The following is a 19,149-nucleotide window of genomic DNA, read 5'->3' as shown; positions in this document are numbered from 1 at the left end:
ACTTTGGACCAGATGTTCTCATTTCTGAACCCAGTTCATGTTGTGCAACTTAAAGTTTAAAGTAATTTACTATCACTTAAGAGTGACCAGAACAGTCGATGAGCCTGGCAAAGATTTTATCCAATGGAAAGGGAAAAAACTCTTCCAGTAAATAAACGCTAAAGGGACATGGGTAGATAAAATTAAAATTGCATTTTGAAAAGTTCCTATGAGTTGTTCTTGTTAACTTTTGCAATACCATGTGATAGTATCTGATGCAAAATGTCATATTGCACTTCAAGGTAATGTATCATTCAACAAATATTTATTGAGCCTCGGCTCTTTGCTAAGCATTATTTGGACACTGAAGGAACCATTTTGAGCTAAACAGACATTTTATCGACCCTGAAGCATATGTTCGGAGCTGACATCCAAGTTCTCTGCCACCTAACCAAATTTGAGAACCACTTTACCCAGGTAAAAGGGGGATTCTTCACAAGTTCCTTCTATCTGGATTTGGAATCATGCCTGGGAATAGAAACGGTTGTTCTCGTTGGAGCAATCTGATAGAGCTGATTATTTATATGGGTGCCTTTCCTCTTGAGAGGATTGAGCGATGACTGCAGTTTTCTCCTTATCCAAGGAGATCTCCTTAAAACTGGTATTTCAAAACTTGCTGCTGTTTTTTTTTTTTCTCTTTTTTTTTTATTTAAATTTTTTATTGTTACGTTAATCCCCATACATTACATCATTAGTTTTAGATATAGTGTTCCATGATTCATTGTTTGTGCATAACACCCAGTGCTCCATGCAGAACGTGCCCTCCTCAATACCCATCACCAGGCTAACCCATCCTCCCAACCCCCTCCCCTCTAGAACCCTCAGTTTGTTTTTCAGAGTCCATCTCAAAACTTGCTGCTGTTAAAAGCACTCAGGGAATATAGCTGATATGTGCCATTTTGACAATCAGGAAACCTGAGTCTCCAGGGAACGTATCTAAAATTCAAGAGTCATTAGAAATTATTCATGGCTGCAGCATCAGGAATCAAACAGCCCAATCTAGAGTAGGCAGTATTGAGTGCTGGGCGGCATCAGGTGCCCTGTGGCCATGATGTTCCGTGACAGCGGGGGAGGGGGTGCCACCAGGGGCAGGGGTGTGCGCAATTTCACGCTGCTTCCTGCTGCCTGGCTCTCTTCCTTTTTGACATTTCCCAAGCCTGGTTTCCGCCCTTCCTTTCAGTTCTGTGAGCAATCTCAAGTCTCCCTAATAAATTCCTTTTCGACTTACATTAGCCAGAGTTGGTTTCTGTTGCTTGCCATCAAGAATGCTAATTGAGATGGAAAGCCGACTGATACTTTGCTCCTAGGTGGGTGGCCCCAGATGAATTATTAGTCTCTGGTCATAAACCCAATTTGACATGAGATAAGACAGAAACATTTTCTCCTTTTCATGGCTCTTAGGAGCACTTTGTTACATATGCCAAACTTAAAGAACAGGGTCCCACCATTCTCTTTGGGTGGGGGCAGACTACTTATTGCAGAGGCTAGACCGTCTGACAATTTAAGAAGGGCACCTGGAATTTATTGAAAACCTATCCTAAAATAAGCACTTTGTTAGATGTTGTCTCATAGCTGCTTAATTCCTTACATCCACTGTGTACACTAAGCATTATTATTCCTGTTTTACAGAAGCTCAGAGAAATTAAGGCACTTCCATAAAATCCTACAACTAGTGTATGGTGAGGAATGACTCCAAAGTTCATTCTGTTTCACTGCAGCTCAGTGTATATATAGGAAATCAAGTTTGCATCAGTTAGAATTTATCCAGTCGTTGTATCAAGGCTAGTGCTCTGAAGTCAATGTCCCAGCTGCCACTGAGCTGTGATCTTGGGGAAGGGGGAGTGGGTGTGAGGACTAAGGAGACAGTTCTCACAGTCTGCAAACATCCCAGTCCCCGAGGTGCAGGAATCATACTGGGGCTGGTGTTTCAGTCAGCCTGTGAGACTCTGCTTCCTAGAACCCAGTTTTAGGGAAACCACATTCTTATATTTCCCCCCATTTCTTGAGACATCTGTCTGTAGTAAACAGAAGTCCAAATGCGTTCTGGTATTTTTCTATCTCTATCATTGCTGTTTTCCTTTAGAATCAACTCACTTTAAGGCCTCCTATGCGGTGTTAATGAGCTGTGGCTTTGTTTAAAATAGCTTATGAAATTCCGAAATTTTCAACATTTTCTTCAGTAATTTGTGGAAATTTAGAAGTCTGTGAGAAATGAGGAGGTGTCAGTCTTAGAAACATAATAGGTCAGATTATTTTCATTTGAAAGAGGGAAGTGTGACAAAGATCATTAGAAACAGAAATTGAGGAGCGCCTGGCTGGCTGAGTCAGCAGAGTCTGTGACTCTTGAGCTCGGGGTTGTAAGTTTTCAAGCCCCACATCAAGTGTAGATTACTTAAAATAAAATAAAATAAAATAAAATAAAATAAAATAAAATAAAATAAAAAACAGAAGTTGAACAAAAATGATGAGTCACACATTCTATGTATGGCTAGAGTACTTTTCATTTTGATAAGTGACATAGGAGTGTTAACTTTCGTTCTACTTGTTTGAAAACTACAGAATGGATAACTTGTCTTGCTTGAAATTGTGTCCTTCTTCTTAATTAGGGTCACATAACCTGTCCTATACTTTGAAACAGAGAGACATACAGACTTTGAGCTGTTAATAAAAGGACAGGTGTTACACACACAGGAGCAAAGGAGAGGAAAAGTCAGCTTCAGATGTGAGAAAGAAATAGATCACCTCCAAGGTTCCTCCTCTTTCTAAGATTCTGTGGGAGTTTGAATACAAAGTTTTTAATAACTGAATTTTTTTATAATGATGTAGCTTGTATGTTTTCAAACTATTATGCTTAAAAATAGCTATGGCATGAACTCAGTGACTTAGACTTAGGTTTCCATCTGTTAGGCATTTGATCTCAGGGATTATCCTTCTCCCCCACCCCTGCCACTTTTTTAAAAAATTATTATTAAGTCCCCTACATTTTTAACATAAAAAACTTTCTACAAGTGAGAAGGCATCATCAAATTTATAGGTTACATTTATATGGCCATAAAGCCTATTTGGAACAATGGGTGATTCTTTTTTAAAAGTATTCAGGCATTATCTTGAGTTAATACTTGTTAATGTGCTCATTTGTAGTAATAGACATGTTTATTCTTTACTCAGTAGGTCAACTCTGAGACCACAGGTGATTGAATTTGATAACTGCAAACATTTATAAATGCAGAGCAAAGACAGCTCCTCAACAGATCAGTTTAACCTGCACGAAGAATTTACATTTCTGCAAAACTGTTCCTTGGGATCACTCAAGAGTATTTGTAAGTCTGGACATGCCTTTCTGCCCTTGGGTTCTGCTTTCAACCTCTCATGTTTATATTCAACTTGAAGTCTAATTTTCATAAATGCCTGGGTTTAAAATAGGCTATGGGTTTAAGTATAGGAACAGGATTGTTTGTGTGAAATACTAACCAGGCTTTTGACTCCCCAGGTCTTTTATTGAGTTGTTTTGTGATAGTTATTTGGTGACACCATCATTTTATCCTGCCTTGCAGAGAACCACTAAATTAGAATAATGGATTGTGCTTTCAATTAGACTCCATACAACCTTGTATACCTAAATAACTGAATAGATGAGAAAATGCCATAAAGTGTAGTTCTTTATAATAGTTCTATTTTCCCACTACATGCTGGCGTAAGATTGTAAATGTGATCCCAAGGGAAGGTATTAGCACAATGACCTCTCCCAGAAAAATTTTAAGTGTTGGATTTTAAAATATTTGCTTACTAAACCAAAAAAAAAAAAAATCAAGTAATAAGGGAAGATGTTGGAATAAATGCACTTTTGCTTAACTCACTCTCTTTTCAGATGTGTAAAAATGAACATCACCTGACCTATTCATTTATTAAGGAAGAATGTGCAAGTCTAAAAAAAAAGAAAGAAAGAAAAAAGAAAAAGAAATTCAGTACTAAAAACCAATTTGAAACCACAGCTCTGTGGCCCATCTTGATGGGTATAAAGTAACATTATTGTTTGTATGAGATAACATTAAGGAGAAAAATGGAAAAAAAGTCAGAAAGGACTGACTAAATACTTAGAATGTGTGCCTGGCATATATATCAATCCTAAATATATGTATCTTCAAGGTGCTTTGCCCTTGAGTTCCCAGCAGCAGTACCATTTTGCAATCCCTGCATATCCAACATGAGAAGTGATAATATAGCATAGCATGCCTGATTTTAGAGCCAAAAACACATAGAACTTTAAAAGGTATTTAAGTTATTTTATGATGCTAAAGATTTTGACATTGTTCCTGGTCTCCTAACGACGTGTTCATAATTTTCACCGTATCATCAGTAGGTGGCCTTTTTGTTCTGTGGATGGTTTCCTCTGCTCTGCAGAGGTTTTTATTAGTTTGATGTAGGCTCAATAGTTTATTTTTGCTTTTCTTGCTTTTTGTTTTTGATGTCGGATTTAAAAAATCATCTCCAAGATGGAATATCAAGGGGCTTGCCACCTGTGTTTTCTTCTGGGAGATTGATGGTTTTAGGTGTTACATACAAGTCTTTAATCCACTTTGAGTTCATTTTTGTGTGAGGTAGGGGTCCACTTTCATTCTTTCAGGTGTAACTGCCCTATTTCCTCAACATGAGTTATTGGTGTGATTGTCCTTTCCCTATTGTATGTTCTTGGCTCCTTTGTCATAAATTATCTATGCAGGATTTTTTTCTGGGTTTTCTATTCTGTTCCATTGATCTATGCATCTGTTTTTAAACTAATACCATGCTGTTTAAATTACTATAGCTTTGTAATATACTTTGAAATCAGGGAGTGTGATGCCTCCAGCTTTGTTCTTCTTTCTCAAGATTGCTTTGGCTCTTCGGGATCTTATATGGATCCATACAAATATTAAGATTATTCATTCTATTTCTGTGAAAAAATGCCATTGGAATTTTGATAGGAATTGCATTGAATCTGTTTGTTGCTTTGGGTAGTATGGCCATTTTAACAATACTAATTCTTCCAATCCATAAGCACAGAATATCTTTTCATTTATTTGTGTCTTCTTTTAAAAAGATTTTATTTATTTATTTGAGAGAGAGTGCACGAGCAGGGCAAGGAACAGAGGGGGAAGGAGAGGGAGAGAGAGAATCTCTCAAGCAGACTGTGCTAATTGTGGAGTCTGACGCAGGGCTCGATTCCAGGACCCTGAGCTCATGACCTGAGCTGAAATCAAGAGTTGGATGCTCAACCGACTGAGCCACCCAGGCACCCCAGATTGTGTCTTCTTTAATTTCTTTCATTAATGTCTCATGGGGTTTTCAATATACGGGTCTTTCACCTTCTAGGTTAAATTTATAAATTGATAGGCGTTTTATTTATTTATTTTTGATGCAGTGGTAAATGGGCTTGTTCTCTTAATATCTCTGATAGTTCACTATTAGTGTATAGAAATGCAACAGATTTTTGTGTATTGATTTTCTATCTACAACTTTATTTAATTCATTTATTCTAACAGGTTTTTGATGGAGTGTTTAGGGTTTTATACAAATAATATTATGTCATCTGCAAATAGTGGCAATTTTACTTCTTCCTTTTCAATTTGGATTCTCACTCTTCCTTCCTTCCTTCCTCCATCCCTTCCTTCCTCCTTCCCTCCCTTCCTTCCTTCCTTCCTCCGTCCCTTCCTTCCTCCTTCCCTCCCTTCCTTCCTTCCTTCCTTCCTTCCTTCTTCTCTCCCTTTCTCCCTTTCCTCCTTCTCTCTTTTTCTCTCTTTCTTTCTTTTTCCTAATTGCTCTGGCTATGGACTTCCAATACTATATTGAATAAGAGTGGTAAGAATGGGCATTTTTCCCTTGTTCCTGATCTTAAAGGAAAAGCTTTCAGCTTTTCACTGTTGAGTATGATGTTACCTGTGAGCTTTTCATGTATGACCTTTATCATGTTGAGGTTTGCACCCTCTATACCCGCTTTGTTGAGATTTTTAAAAATCATAAATGGATATTGAATTTTGTCAAATGCTTTTGCTTTATCTTTTGAGATGATCCTCTGATTTTTATCCTTCATTTCGTTGATGTGATGTGTCACATTAACTGATTTATGGATGTTGAACTATCCTTGCATCCCTGAAATAAATCTCACTTGATCATGGTGTATGATCCTTTTATAAAGATTTTATTTATTCATTTGAGACACAGAGATAGAGAGAGAGAGAGCATGAGCGGGGGAGAGGCAGAGGCAGAGGGAGAAGCAGGCTCCCCGCTGAGCCAGGAGCCCGATGTGGGGCTCGATCCCAGGACCCTGGGATCATGACCTGAGCTGAAGGCAGACGCTCAACCATCTGAGCCACCCAGGCGCTGGTGTATGATCCTTTTAATGTATTACTGAATTCAGTTTGCAAATATTTTAAGGATTTTTGCATCTATGTTCATCAGGGATATTGGCCTATAATTTTCCTATCCTGTGGTGTCTTTGTGTGGTTTTGGTATCAAATAATGCTGGAATCACAAAATGAATTTGGGAGAATTTCCTCCTCTTCTGTTTTTTGGAAGAGTTTGAGAGGATTGGTATGAATTCTTCTTGGAATGGTCAAATTCACCAGCAAAGCTGTCTGGTCTTGGACTTTGGTCTTGTCCTGGACTTTGGATTGGTTTTTGATTATGGATTCAATCTTCTTACTAGTAATTACTCTGTTCAGATTTTCTATTTCATTTTGATTCAGTCTCGGCAAGGTTGTATTTTTCTAGGAATTTATCCATTTCTTGTAGGTTGTCCAATTTGTTTTCATATAATTGTTTGTAGTCATCTCATTATCCTTTGTATTTCTGTGGTATCAGTTGTAACATCTCTTTCATTTCATTTACATGAATCCTCTCTCTTTTTTTCTTGGTGAGTCAAGCTAAAGATCTGTCAGTTTTGTTTATCTTTTCAAAGAACCAGCTCTTAGTTTTATTGATTTTCTCTATTGTCTTTTTAGTATCCATTTCATTTATTTTTGCTTTAGTCTTTGTTATTTCCTTCTTCTACTAACTTTGCACTTTGTTTGTTCTTCTTTTCCTAGTTCTTTGTGGTTAAAGTTAGGTTATTTATTTGAGACTTTCCTTGTTTCTTGAGGTAGGCATTTATCACTATGACCTTCCCTTTTAGAACTGCTTTTGCTGCATCCCACAAATTTTGGTATGTTATATTTCCATTTTCATTTGTTTCAAAGTATTTTCTTTATTTCTCTTTTGATTTTCTCTTTGACCCATTTGTTGTTCAGTAGCATGTTGTCTAATCTCTACACATTTGTGAATTTTCCAGTTTTTTTTATGTAATTAATTTCTAGTTTCACGGCATTGTTGTCAAGAAAGATGCTTGATATGATTTCAGTTATCTTAAATTTATTAAGATTTGGTTTTTTGCCTAACATAGGCTATATCCTGGAAAATTTTCCACTTGAGAAGAATGTATATTCTGTTGCCTTCAGATAGAATGGTCTGTATATATCTGTTAAGTCCATCTGGTGTAATGTTTCATTTAAGGCCTACATTTCTCTATTCATTTTCTGTCTGAATGATCTATCCATTGGTGTAAGTGGGGTATTAAAGTCCCCTACTATTATTGTATTGCTGTCTATTTCTCCCTTTAGGTCAGTTAATATTTGCTCTATATATTTTTGTGCTCCTATGTTAGGTGCATACATATTTACAAATGTTATATCATCTTGTTGGATTGACCTCTTTATCATAATGTAATGCTTATCTTTATCTCTTATTACAGTCTTTGTTTTAAAGTCTATTTTATCTGATATAAGTATAGGCACTCTAGCTTTCTTTTGGTTTCCATTTGCATGGAATATCTTTCTCCATCCCTTCACTTTCAGTCTCTGTGTGTCCTTATATCTAAAGTTAATTTCTTATACGCACCATATGGATGAGTCTTGTTTGTTTCTTCTTTTTATCCACTCAGCCACTCTATGTCTTTTGACTGTAGAATTTCAGCCATTCATATTTAAAATAATTATTATTATTTATGTACTTACTGAGATTTTGTTCATTGTTTTCTGGCTGTTTTTGTAGTTCCTCTCTTTCCTTTCTTTGTCTCTTGCTCTCCTCATTTGTGGTTTTATGACTTTCTTTCATGATATGCTTGTATTCCTTTCTCTTTATCTTTTGCATATTTACCGTAGGTTTCTGCTTTGGGGTTGCCATGAGGCTTACATATAATAACTATATCTATATCTATATCTATATCTATATATATAACAGTCTATTTAAGGTTGATAACAACTTAAGTTTGATCCCATTCTAAAGTTCAACCTTTTTATTCTCTATCCCTCATGTTTTGTTTTTGATGTCACATTTTACATCTTTTTATCTTGTATATTTCTTAACGAATTATAGTTATCATAGTCACATAGTTACTTTTCTCTTGTAACCTTATAATAGCTTTGTAAGTGATCAATCTGCTACCTTTACTATATATTTACCTATCCAGGGAGATTTAGTCTTTCATATGTTTTCTTGTTATTAATTAGTGCTCTTTCTTTTTGCTGGGCACACACTCTAAGTATTTAGTCTTTCCTTGCTGATTTTTGAGTCATTGAATCTCTGTTTACTTTTCTCAATAGCGACAAAACACAGCCAAGAAAGTGATCATTTCTATTTACCTGAAGGGCATGAAAATGTAATTGACTTCATCATCCATTCCTTATGTACCTCACTCTTTTTGAAGATGAAAAGAACTGAAGGTTAAAAGTATGGAAGAATTTTGTGCATGATGAGCATACTAGCACTGCCACAGGGTTTCTTTTTTTTATTATTAATTTAACTCTTTGAGATGACAAGAAGTGTTGAGGGTACCATCTTAAAAAGTAGTAAGTCAACTCCTTTTATTCCTTTTGAAGTTTACTCTCCTTTTATCTCATTTCTGCTCACTGTTACAACAGAAATCAGCAGAATATGTACAGTTCCAAATTTCAGGTGAACTCTGTAAATCATGTTAAAAGCAATGATATAATTGCCAAAAATTGAAACTTTTAAAAACTTCATTTAGCTAAAAAATAAAAATGAAGTTACCATAATTTTTGCATAATTACACTAGAAAATAAAAGTTTTTGCATGTTACATTCAGAATTAAACTTTCTTATGTACTAGGTTAGGTCCCATGTACCATTTCAGATGGAGCTAGTCTCAGTATATGGGGACTTAAATAATGAATTTGGAATGATCTTCCCTCTAGGCATGCTGGTTTTCTCTGTGCCCTGTTTCCTTTACTCCATAATTTCTTAGGCATCACGCACCAATAGGTTCTCAATAAATGTTGATTGAATGAATTAAAATGTTGAAGGTAGCAAGTAAAGGAATCAGGCTAGATATTATCTCCTTATCTTCTTTGTGGAATAGGTGCAGTTTAAATAGGTGCCCATTTGACAATAAAATAAAATCAGGGGACCTCACACCAGGTCAGTTTGATTTGGCTCATTCTGACATAAGAATATTTCCAGTGATTCCTTGGAGCAATGTTCCTCCTTTTTCACATCTCTGATGAATGACAGTGTCTCTTTATAAATGTTTTTGATCCCCTTGTTTAAGCAGTGGTGTATTCTCAGAATGTTCTCAAAGGTGTACAATTTCAGAGTGTAGTACATTTATCCATCCATCAGCTTTACTACAGCTTTTCCTACTCTTGTTACAAATTCTAAAATGCGTTAAGTGGGAAATGTCTAATTTAGAATCAGAACCCCATAGAGGTCTAAAGAAAAAGTCCTAAATTGTTGCTAATTTAAAAAAGAAAGAGTAACTCAGAGCAGGGAAGATTCATTCATTCAACATAATCTCACAGAGGTTATGTGGAGCCTAGAAAGCATGATTCATTATTCTGATTTAATGGTTCTTAGTACAGCAGAATAAAGTAACAGCTAAGTACCAGGGATTGTACTAGGCCCTGAAGCTATGGCAGGAAACAGAACAGACAAAAATTCTGTTCTTTTCAAGCTTACCTTCTCATACACGGAGACAGTCAATAAACAAGTGACCAAAATACCATAATTAATTTATATTAAGATAAACATTTCTGCACATTTTTGTACCTCAGAGACTTGTTTGTGTCTTATGATTGCCATTGGCCCAGTGTCAATCAAGATGTAGCTGTTATTGCCTGTTCATAATATATCAAAACTTATAGAGTGAAGACAGAAGTTTGGGACAGAATCCTGGAGACACCAGCAGAAGATCAGGAAATGCTGCATCTCCAAAGCTGCTGATAGCACAGAATACAGTGGTGAGTAGAGAAACACTGTGTCAATGAGTCTGGGTTACCTGTTCCAGAGCAGTTGAACTCTGAATAGGACACAGTTTTAGGAATATCTCAATTTATGTTGCTGATATTTTCCCCTTGAGTTTGCACAATAGTGATATATAATAAAAACGAATGTCTAGTTAAGTCTAAAATAGCTGCTGTAGTGAGTGTAAAATAATTTAAAAGCAATTTTTAATTTAATAGATTCTTAGTGGCACAAAATTATAGTGTTTCTTATAATTTATGGTCTCTTAGATGTGAGAAAATAAAATATGTATATATTCGATAGTAATAAATGCTTTAGAGAAGACTAAAAGATAGAAAAGTGAATAGGGAATGCCATGGAGTGGGGTGGTTTGCAATTTTAGTCAAGATAGGCAGGAAAGCCCTTGAGAAAGTACATCTAAAAGACTTTTCTTTTTTTTTTTTTAAAGACTTGAAGAGAGACTGGGCAGACAGCTGAGAAGAGTATCCCAGGGAGAGTGAACAACCAGTGGAAAGGCCCTAAGCAGGAGCATACCAAGCTTATTTGAGAAATAGAGAGGAGGTCATGTGGCTAGAGGGCAGTGAGAAAGGGTAAAGTAGTAGGAGATGAAGTTGAAAGTTAAGGGAGACCAGCTCACACATAGCCCTGTAGGAGACTGTAAAGATGTACTTTGAGATTAAAAGGATTTTCACATTTACTCTAAGTTAAATTGGGATCCATTAGAGGATGTTGTGCAGGAGTGACATGACCCAGCTTACATATTTAAAGAATCAGTGAAGCTGCTAGATAGAGAAAAAGACTGAAGGGAGACAAAGACAGAATTGAGGAGAACGGTTAGGAGGATATCATCATAAACCAGATGGGAAATGATGGTGGCTTGGACCAGTGTGGTAGTGCTGTGGGGATCAAAAGAAGTGATGGAATTCATGACTCATTTTGAAGGTAGAGCCAAAGGTTTTGCTGATAATTTGTTTTTTGTTTTTGTTTGTTTTTGTTTTGTTTTGTTTTAATTTTATTTTATTATGTTATGTTACTCACCATACAATACATCATTAGTTTTTGATGTAGTGATCCACGATTCATTGTTTTCGTATAACACCCAGTGCTCCATGCAGTACGTGCCCTCCTTAATACCCATCACCGAGCTAACCCATCCTCCCACCCCCTCCCCTTTAAAACCCTGTTTGTTTCTCAGAGTCCATAGTCTCTCATGGTTCATCTCTCCCTCTGATTTCCCCCTCTTCCTTTTTCCCTTCCTTCTCCTAGTGTCCTCCATGCTATTCTTTATGTTCCACAAGTAAGTGAAACCATATGATAATTGACTTTCTCTGCTTGACTTATTTCACTTAGCATGATCTCCTCCAGTCCCATTCATGTTGATGTTAAAGTTGGGTATTCATCCTTTCTGATGGCTGAGTAATATTCCATTGTATATATGGACCACATCTGTTGAAGGGCATCTCGGCTTCTCTTTCCACAGTTTGGCTATTGCGGACATTGCTGCTATGAACATTGGGGTGCACATAGCCCTTCTTTTCACTACATCTGTGTCTTTGGGGTAAATACCCAGGAGTGCAATTGCTGGGTCATAGGGGAGCTCTATTTTTAATTTTTTGAGGCACATCCACACTGTTTCCCAAAGTGGCTGTACCAACCTGCATTCCCACCAACAGTGTAAGTGGGTTCCCCTTTCTCCACAACCTCTCCAACATTTGTTGTTTCTTGCCTTGTCAATTTTTGCCATTCTAACTGGTGTAAGGTGGTATCTCAATGTGGTTTTGATTTGAATTTCCCTGATGGCTAATGATGATGAACATTTTTTCATGTGTCTGTTAGCCATTTGTATGTCTTCTTTGGAGAAGTGTCTGTTCATGTCTTCTGCCCATTTTTTGACTGGATTATTTGTTTTTTGGGTGTTGAGTTTGAGAATTTCTTTATAGATCTTGGATACCAGCCCTTTATCTGTAGTGTCATTTGCAAATATCTTCTCCCATTCTGTGGGTTGCCTCTTTGAGGAATATGAGAAAAAGAAAAGGAGATTCAAGGTGACTCCAAGGTTTCTCATCTTAGCAACTACAAAGATGAAGTTGATATTAATGGAGACGGGGAGGACAATCAGAACAGATCTGGTAGGAGTTCATTTTTAAACATGTTAAATTTGATATGTCTATTAGACATCCCAAAGAAGATGTCATGTAGACAATCAGATATGTGAAACTGGAGTTCTCACCACCATTCTTTGCCAGAATCTCCCATCATCTACTCTTTGGCCAGAATGTGTTCCTGGAAAGAGTAATTTTTCCATGGGGTCCCACATGCTTATGAACAATGTCGCTTGAGTTCTTACATGTTCAAAACTATTTGATAATACCAAGTCCTGAAGAGAATGTCTAATAAGAGGATCTATCAATCACAGTTTACAATATAAATTGGTACAACTATGGTGGAAAATATTTTGATAACATATTCAATTTTAAGACTGAACATTTACAGACTCTAAGAGCCAGCAATTTCACACCAACATTTATAGCCAAGAGGAAAATCTTGACAAATACATTAGAGGATGTGCAAAAAAATAGTCAAAATAGTGTTGTTGTCTAGCAAGACCAAGAAATAACCCAAAAGCATTTCAACAAAAGAATAGAAAAATTGTGACATATCCCCACAATGGAATATTACATAGCAGTTAAAATGAATGACCTACAGTTAAATCCAAAATAACCAATCAGCAACATGCTATATTTCATCTATTCTAACACGTGTAATTTTTCTTATGACATCTCAGAAACAGCTCACTTGGCAGAGGTTTTTTTGTTTTGTTTGTTTATTTGTTTTTTAAAGGTTTATTTATTTGAGAGAGAGTGCACATATGAGTTGGGGTTGGGAAGGGGCAGAGGGAGAGAATCTCAAGCAGACTTGGCGCTGAGTGTGGAGCTGGACCCAGGGCTCAGTCTCATGACCCATGAGATCATGACCTGAGCCAAAGTCAGAGCCTAACTGATTGAGCCACCCAGGCTCCCTGACAGAGGTTTTTTTTATTAGTGGTTGTGCCAGCTATTAAAATATTGTCCTTTATAAGGAGGGCACTTGTGTTGAGCACTGGGTATTATATGTAAGTGATGAATCATGAAATTCTCCTGAAACGAATATTACACTATATGTTAACTAACCAGAATTTAAATAAAAATTTGAAAAAAACAAACAAAAAAGCCACCTTGGTGCAAATCAACCAAACTGAATATTAGATAGCAATAAGACATGTTATAACACAAGGGGCTCCTGGGTGGCTCAGCCCGTTAAACATCTGCCTTCAGCTCAGGTCATGATCCCAGGGTCCTGGGATCGAGCCCCGCATCGGGCTCCCTGCTCAGCGGGGAGTCCGCTTCTCCCTCTGTCCCCACCCCCACTAGTGCTCTCTCGCTCTCTCTCTCAAATAAATACATAAAATCTTAAAAAAAAAAAAAACACGTTGTAACACAAGGATATAAAAAATATTGTCCTTTAGCTCCAAGTCCACTCTTCTGTACTCTGCTTTGTGACACAGGCACTGAGAGACTGCAACTCACTTCTGTGCTTTTCTAGCTGGCTCTGTTCAAAGCTTTGCCAATAGGGAGCACTAGAGGAGGCTTCGGTGCTAGAAGAGGAAGAAGAGTACTTGCTCCTCCTGTTGTCTTCGGGTTTCCTGTCCCTGTGATCTCCCCCCCAGGCAACACTTCTTCACAGCAGCGATGGCAATTCACTCTTGTAGTGGCAGCTACACTCAGCTTGTAGCTTTCCCATCACAGGTAGAACCAGTTTGGTAACACCGCCTCACCAGAGGCAGCTGCCCCCTCCTCAGAGGCCAGGGTCTGCACCCCAGGGAGCCCCCTCCTCTGGGCTGAGACTCATGCATCAACTGAGCAGCCCTTCCTCCTCAGATATCTGTCGCAATTTCAGCCCCATAGGGACCCTTTTCTAAGTTCGTCCCTTAGTTTCCTCTGTTTTCTTAACCATGGGGTGGTAGCTTCTTTCTTCAGTTTCTACCCCCAAGATATCTTAGAGTCCTCTTTCTACCCTTTCAGTGGAAAACAACTTTATGCCTGGTACAGGTGCTTTATATCAAATACCTCTGGTCAAATAACTGGTGTGGTTTCTGTCTAATATAATAGTACATAAAATAATTGTACCCCTTATAATTCATAGGGTATTAGATTTGAAGTCTCAGAAGATCATACACAGCAAAATACCTTTTGCACAAAGTTAAAAACAAATAAAACTATATTTTAGGAACACACACACATGATTTAGAATAGTTCTTACCTCTGGTATAGGGAAGTGGAGATAAGGCATGCTGGAGGAGGCCATAAGTAGACATAAGTTACATAATGTTCTAGTTTTTATATTTGGATCCATTGACTTTATTATGTTGTTACATAAATAACTACCTACATAGAAACCTGCACCCATAATACATTCTTAATACATAGATATATGCATGCATGCATGTATACATACATAAAATAAGACACTTGTTGAACTTTGATGAGACTATAAAAATAACTTTGATTAATTCTCTAAAGATGACATCATAATAAAATAAAATAATTTCCCTTTTACATAAAGTAAGATTTGACTATGAAATTCTTGGCTCACTGTCCTTGCTTGAGCGTACTGTGGATGTTTCTTCACTGTCTTTTGGTCCTGAGAATTTTTGTACAGAAGTCAGATGCCACCTGCTTTTATTTCCTTAAAAGTGGTGTTCATCTATTGCCTGGCTTCTCCAAAGGCAAAGATTCTTTCTACATCTGTAAAAGATTCCAAAAGAGATTTGTTCTGTATCTTTAAAGACAACTTCACCAAAGTGTGACTCGGTGTTGATGGTTCTGGGCCAACTCACAGTGGCTCAGTGTGCCATGAATTTCTCTAATTATATGTTAAAATATTCATTCTGTTGCTTTCTTTTGGGTTTCTTCTTTGGAATTCCAATTAAGCACACAAGGGCTATGCTTTTCTTCACTTCTTTACTTCTGTAGCTGTGATCTGTTGCTAACCCTAGCTCTGTATTTCTCTTTTATTTTGTTTGTTTTCCCCATTTCTATCCTCCACATCCTTTCCTATGACCTCCCTGTTGTCAGATCCCCCTTATGCCCTTCCTACTTTGTGTTTTATTTCTATAACTTCCTGTCTTGCTTTCTTTCCTGAGTTCTGCCATCACCTTCTATTGTGTGCTCTGCTCTTGCCTGATGTCTCCATCTTGGCTTTCATGTTTAGGATTCATTTAATTTTTTTTTTCAAAATAATGATAGATTGTTTGATTATAATTTTTATCTGTGCTATCACCGCTTTCCCTGAAAACTTTTCTTTGTCTTACAGAAATGTCTTGCTGTTCTTTCTCACATATTTTCTTAGAGTATTTTTGGGTGACTACTCTGTTTCCTTTAACTTTTCTTTTTTTTATTGCCATATTGTCCTGAACCAGCTTTTTTTTTTTTTTTTAAGATTTTATTTATTTATTTGAGAGAGAGAGACAGAGACAGAGCACAAGCAGAGGGGAGGAGGCAGAGGGAGAGGGAGAAGCAGGTTCCCCGCTGAGCAGGGACCCCGACATGGGGCTCGATCCCAGGACCCTGGGACCATGACCTGAGCCGAAGACAGACACTTAACTGACTGAGCCACCCAAGTATCCTAAACGTTAGAGGTAGAGGGATAGATTAGGAGGAGTAAGGGCCAGGGTGGCTTTCCTGGCTTAGCAACTCAAGAGCTGTACCTCCTCCATTAGTACAGTGAGAAATGTTTCCTTTAAATATGACACTGTTGTGTAGCCACATCTTCTGTGTCTCCCTAAGCTTATCCTGGTCCCAGGTGGCTTCTCCAGCCAGGCCTACGCTCCCCTAGTTCCTTCACCACTTCCTGCAACCAGGAGACTGCCTTCAACGTGATCCCCACATTTATGAGGGTATATTTTCTTGATGCTTTCTGAAATATGCCAACTTTGGACCCCCACGCACCTTCCGTATGTTTCTTCTCATCCTTCCCTGGTACCTCTAACCTCTCTGTTCTAACCCCTACCTGCAGCAGTTCCCTCGTGGGGTGGAACATTCCCCTCCTGAGGGAGCAATTCTCTGGAGCTTTCTGAGCCGCACCACCCCTAGCCCTCTGGACTCCCCGTTCTTCCCTGATGCTTCCCCCCTGGCTTCCTGTAGCGTTTTGCTGGCTTCAGCTGTGCTTGGCAGGTCTTAAATGTAAATGGAGTTTGTAAGTTTTCTCTGTCTCTAAGGCTTCACTATAAACAAATTTTGTGACTTCTGGAAAAATTCTCTGTATGGTTTCCAAGAGGAGTTGAAGTAAGATCCAGAATTCAGCTGGCATCACGTCCCTACCAGAAGTTCTACAACTGTGTTTGAAAAAGAGAAAAGAAAAACTGCCATTGTATTCTCTTCAAAATCTGTTTCCAGTCTTTCAAAGAAAGGTGTGAAAATGAATTTGGCCTGAGGTTTGAGGCAGATATTGTGACTGACTTGTGTTCATCTCAGTCAACTGTTTTCTGGAAGGTTTGGGAGCATACTTGGTAGAGCAGGAATTGAGTGGGCCAAGCTAAATTGAATATTGAATTGAAAATGAATGGGCAAACATTTTCACAAGACCAAATTTGGTACACAATTATCATGATTTCTTGGTTATTTTCTTCCATTAATCAGAGAGAAGTCAAAAGAGCAGAGGGAGAGAGAAACTTTGCCATTCATCCTATGAAAAGGAATAGAAGGTGCCAAAAGAGACCGAGTTCTAAGCTTCAATGCAGCCACAAAAAAAAAAAATCCTCCTCAGACAAAAAGCAATTACATAAAAGTTGGTTCAGAAATATAGTGTCAGAGCTGTGCAATCTTAAGAAAAATTGTACCTTAATTTTGGAAGCCAAGAGTAAGTCAGTCTAATCGCAATTGATAAGAAATTTTAATGTAAAGAGGTATCATGTTATTCATTTAAATCTTGCTGAATGAAGTAGCTCTTGCGTTTAGCTAGTATCTTCATTCTCTTAACATTATGTGATTGTGGGAAAGGCTTAATTACCTGGATTGTTAACCCCATCTCACCTCTGGGTCATCCACCGAATCACTGCATTACCATGCTTAGCTGAACCACCATCTATCTTGGGATAATGGTTAGAACTGCAAGTCTTTGCCTTTAAGAAAGAAACAACTGGCCTCTTTAGCAACAGAAATGTCAGGAGGTCTGGAAAACCCTTAAGACCCAAGGGACCATAACCCCAGTGGCTGGGTTTCAGACATTCTGACAGAGGGCAGAGGATATTATTTTGGTCAAGAGACTATTTTCATAATCCCTGACATCATAGTTAGGTGTTGTCTACTCACACCCTACCTCTAAGTCTGGCCCCCAGTGACTCTGACATCCCTGGCCAGATGCATTGTTAACACATTCCACCGACCACTGGGAGTGGGTGTCAGCATGACAGCAGGGAAGTGAGGCCGAAATGGATCTCCCCAGTCTCAGGACCTCGTTCTGCTTTGCAAACACTGTGATGCTTGACTTTATTATAGGTATTAAGACCTATGATTTCAGTGATGTAACATCAACAGTTCTCCGTTAATCCAATAATGATTCAACAACTGCTTTTTAGATCCTTTGATTTACTGAGATGTAATGGGGTAGTTTTAGGTTCCCGAATTCCAACTACATTAATTGCTATACTTAGAGTGCAGCTGTCGAGCCTTTAATCCCTCTTTGCTGCAATGATATTTAATTGAATTGAATTATATTAAATTACCCTGAATGTACTAGTGATTGTTCATTTGTTTGTACTGTATTAATTAAAATTTTTTTTATTTTGAAAGGAATCAAACTTTGAGGTACAGACCAGACTGCTTCATGTTTTCTCATATAAACCTAAAATATAGGAGATAAAATAATGTGCTGGTGAGGCAAATAGGGATAGTTTCTAAACATTTTTTTTTCAGGGACATTTGTCACTGTTTAATGGTAAGTGATACATTTATATACACTGCATTTCAATTGCATCTATCATCATTTAAAATTAAATAACATAAATATCTCTCTTCCGTTATTAGACAGAATTTGCAGCAACACATTGTGAGTCACAAAACAGAGAGACAGAGAAATTGAAATAAAGACTAAAAATACATGCCGCTTAGAAGACAAAAATATAAGAGAACATGAGGTCATGAGTTTCTGTCGTGCTCAGGTAAGCACTAAGGGTAACAGATTTCCTATTTCATAAAGTGCAGCACTCTGGCAGGGCTCCTGGGTGCCCATGAGCCTCTGAGTCACACTCTTCCTTCCCCGTGCCTCATTGGTACGGCCCCCAGAGGAAAGTCCATGGGCCATCTGCAAGGCCTGCTCTCTAGCCAAGCACTGATGTCTGTGACCACAGAGTGACCCTACCACCAAGAAAGAGGTGATAACTGTGCAGCCTAACATGCCCCTGAACCACAACCCTTGTCACAAAGGTAACCTGGGCACCTCCCTTTCATAATCTTAACAAAGCCACATCACCCATCTGAATCAGGGTCTCTGTCTACTGTTTCATTTTCCCCGCTGACCAGAGAGAGTAAGGGGACAAGCCCTGGTGCTCCCCAGACATGAGCTTTGTTTCTAACTCGGCTACTTAGTAGATGACAGCCACTGCCAGGTCTTCTCTGAGCTTCAGATTCTTTATATCTAAAATGGAAATAATCTACATTTGACCAGTGCTTACATAGCCCCCTTACATCATTTAAAATAAGGAACGATTTTGTAAGGTATAAACTAAGGTACAGATATTATCATCTCAATCTTTAGCTAAACTGTAAGAATCTCTAATAGTGTCACTTACCTATTTTTATCTCCT

General features: G+C 37.9%; 1 long non-coding RNA gene across 1 annotated transcript; it reads left to right on the top strand.

Moving 5' to 3' along the window:
* The first annotated feature begins 3,223 nt into the window (after nucleotides 1–3,223).
* LOC116649696 lies at nucleotides 3,224–18,474 on the top strand. The gene is made up of 3 exons (XR_004302719.1): nucleotides 3,224–3,359; nucleotides 10,208–10,303; nucleotides 18,371–18,474. It is a non-coding gene; the product is annotated as an uncharacterized LOC116649696 (long non-coding RNA).
* Nucleotides 18,475–19,149: the final 675 nt, after the last annotated feature.

This window comes from Phoca vitulina, unplaced genomic scaffold (genome assembly GCF_004348235.1).
Source record: "Phoca vitulina isolate PV1807 unplaced genomic scaffold, GSC_HSeal_1.0 scaffold49, whole genome shotgun sequence".
NCBI lineage: Eukaryota > Metazoa > Chordata > Mammalia > Carnivora > Phocidae > Phoca > Phoca vitulina.
Note: the sequence above shows the minus strand (reverse complement) of the source record. Positions and strands in the feature narration are given on the sequence as shown.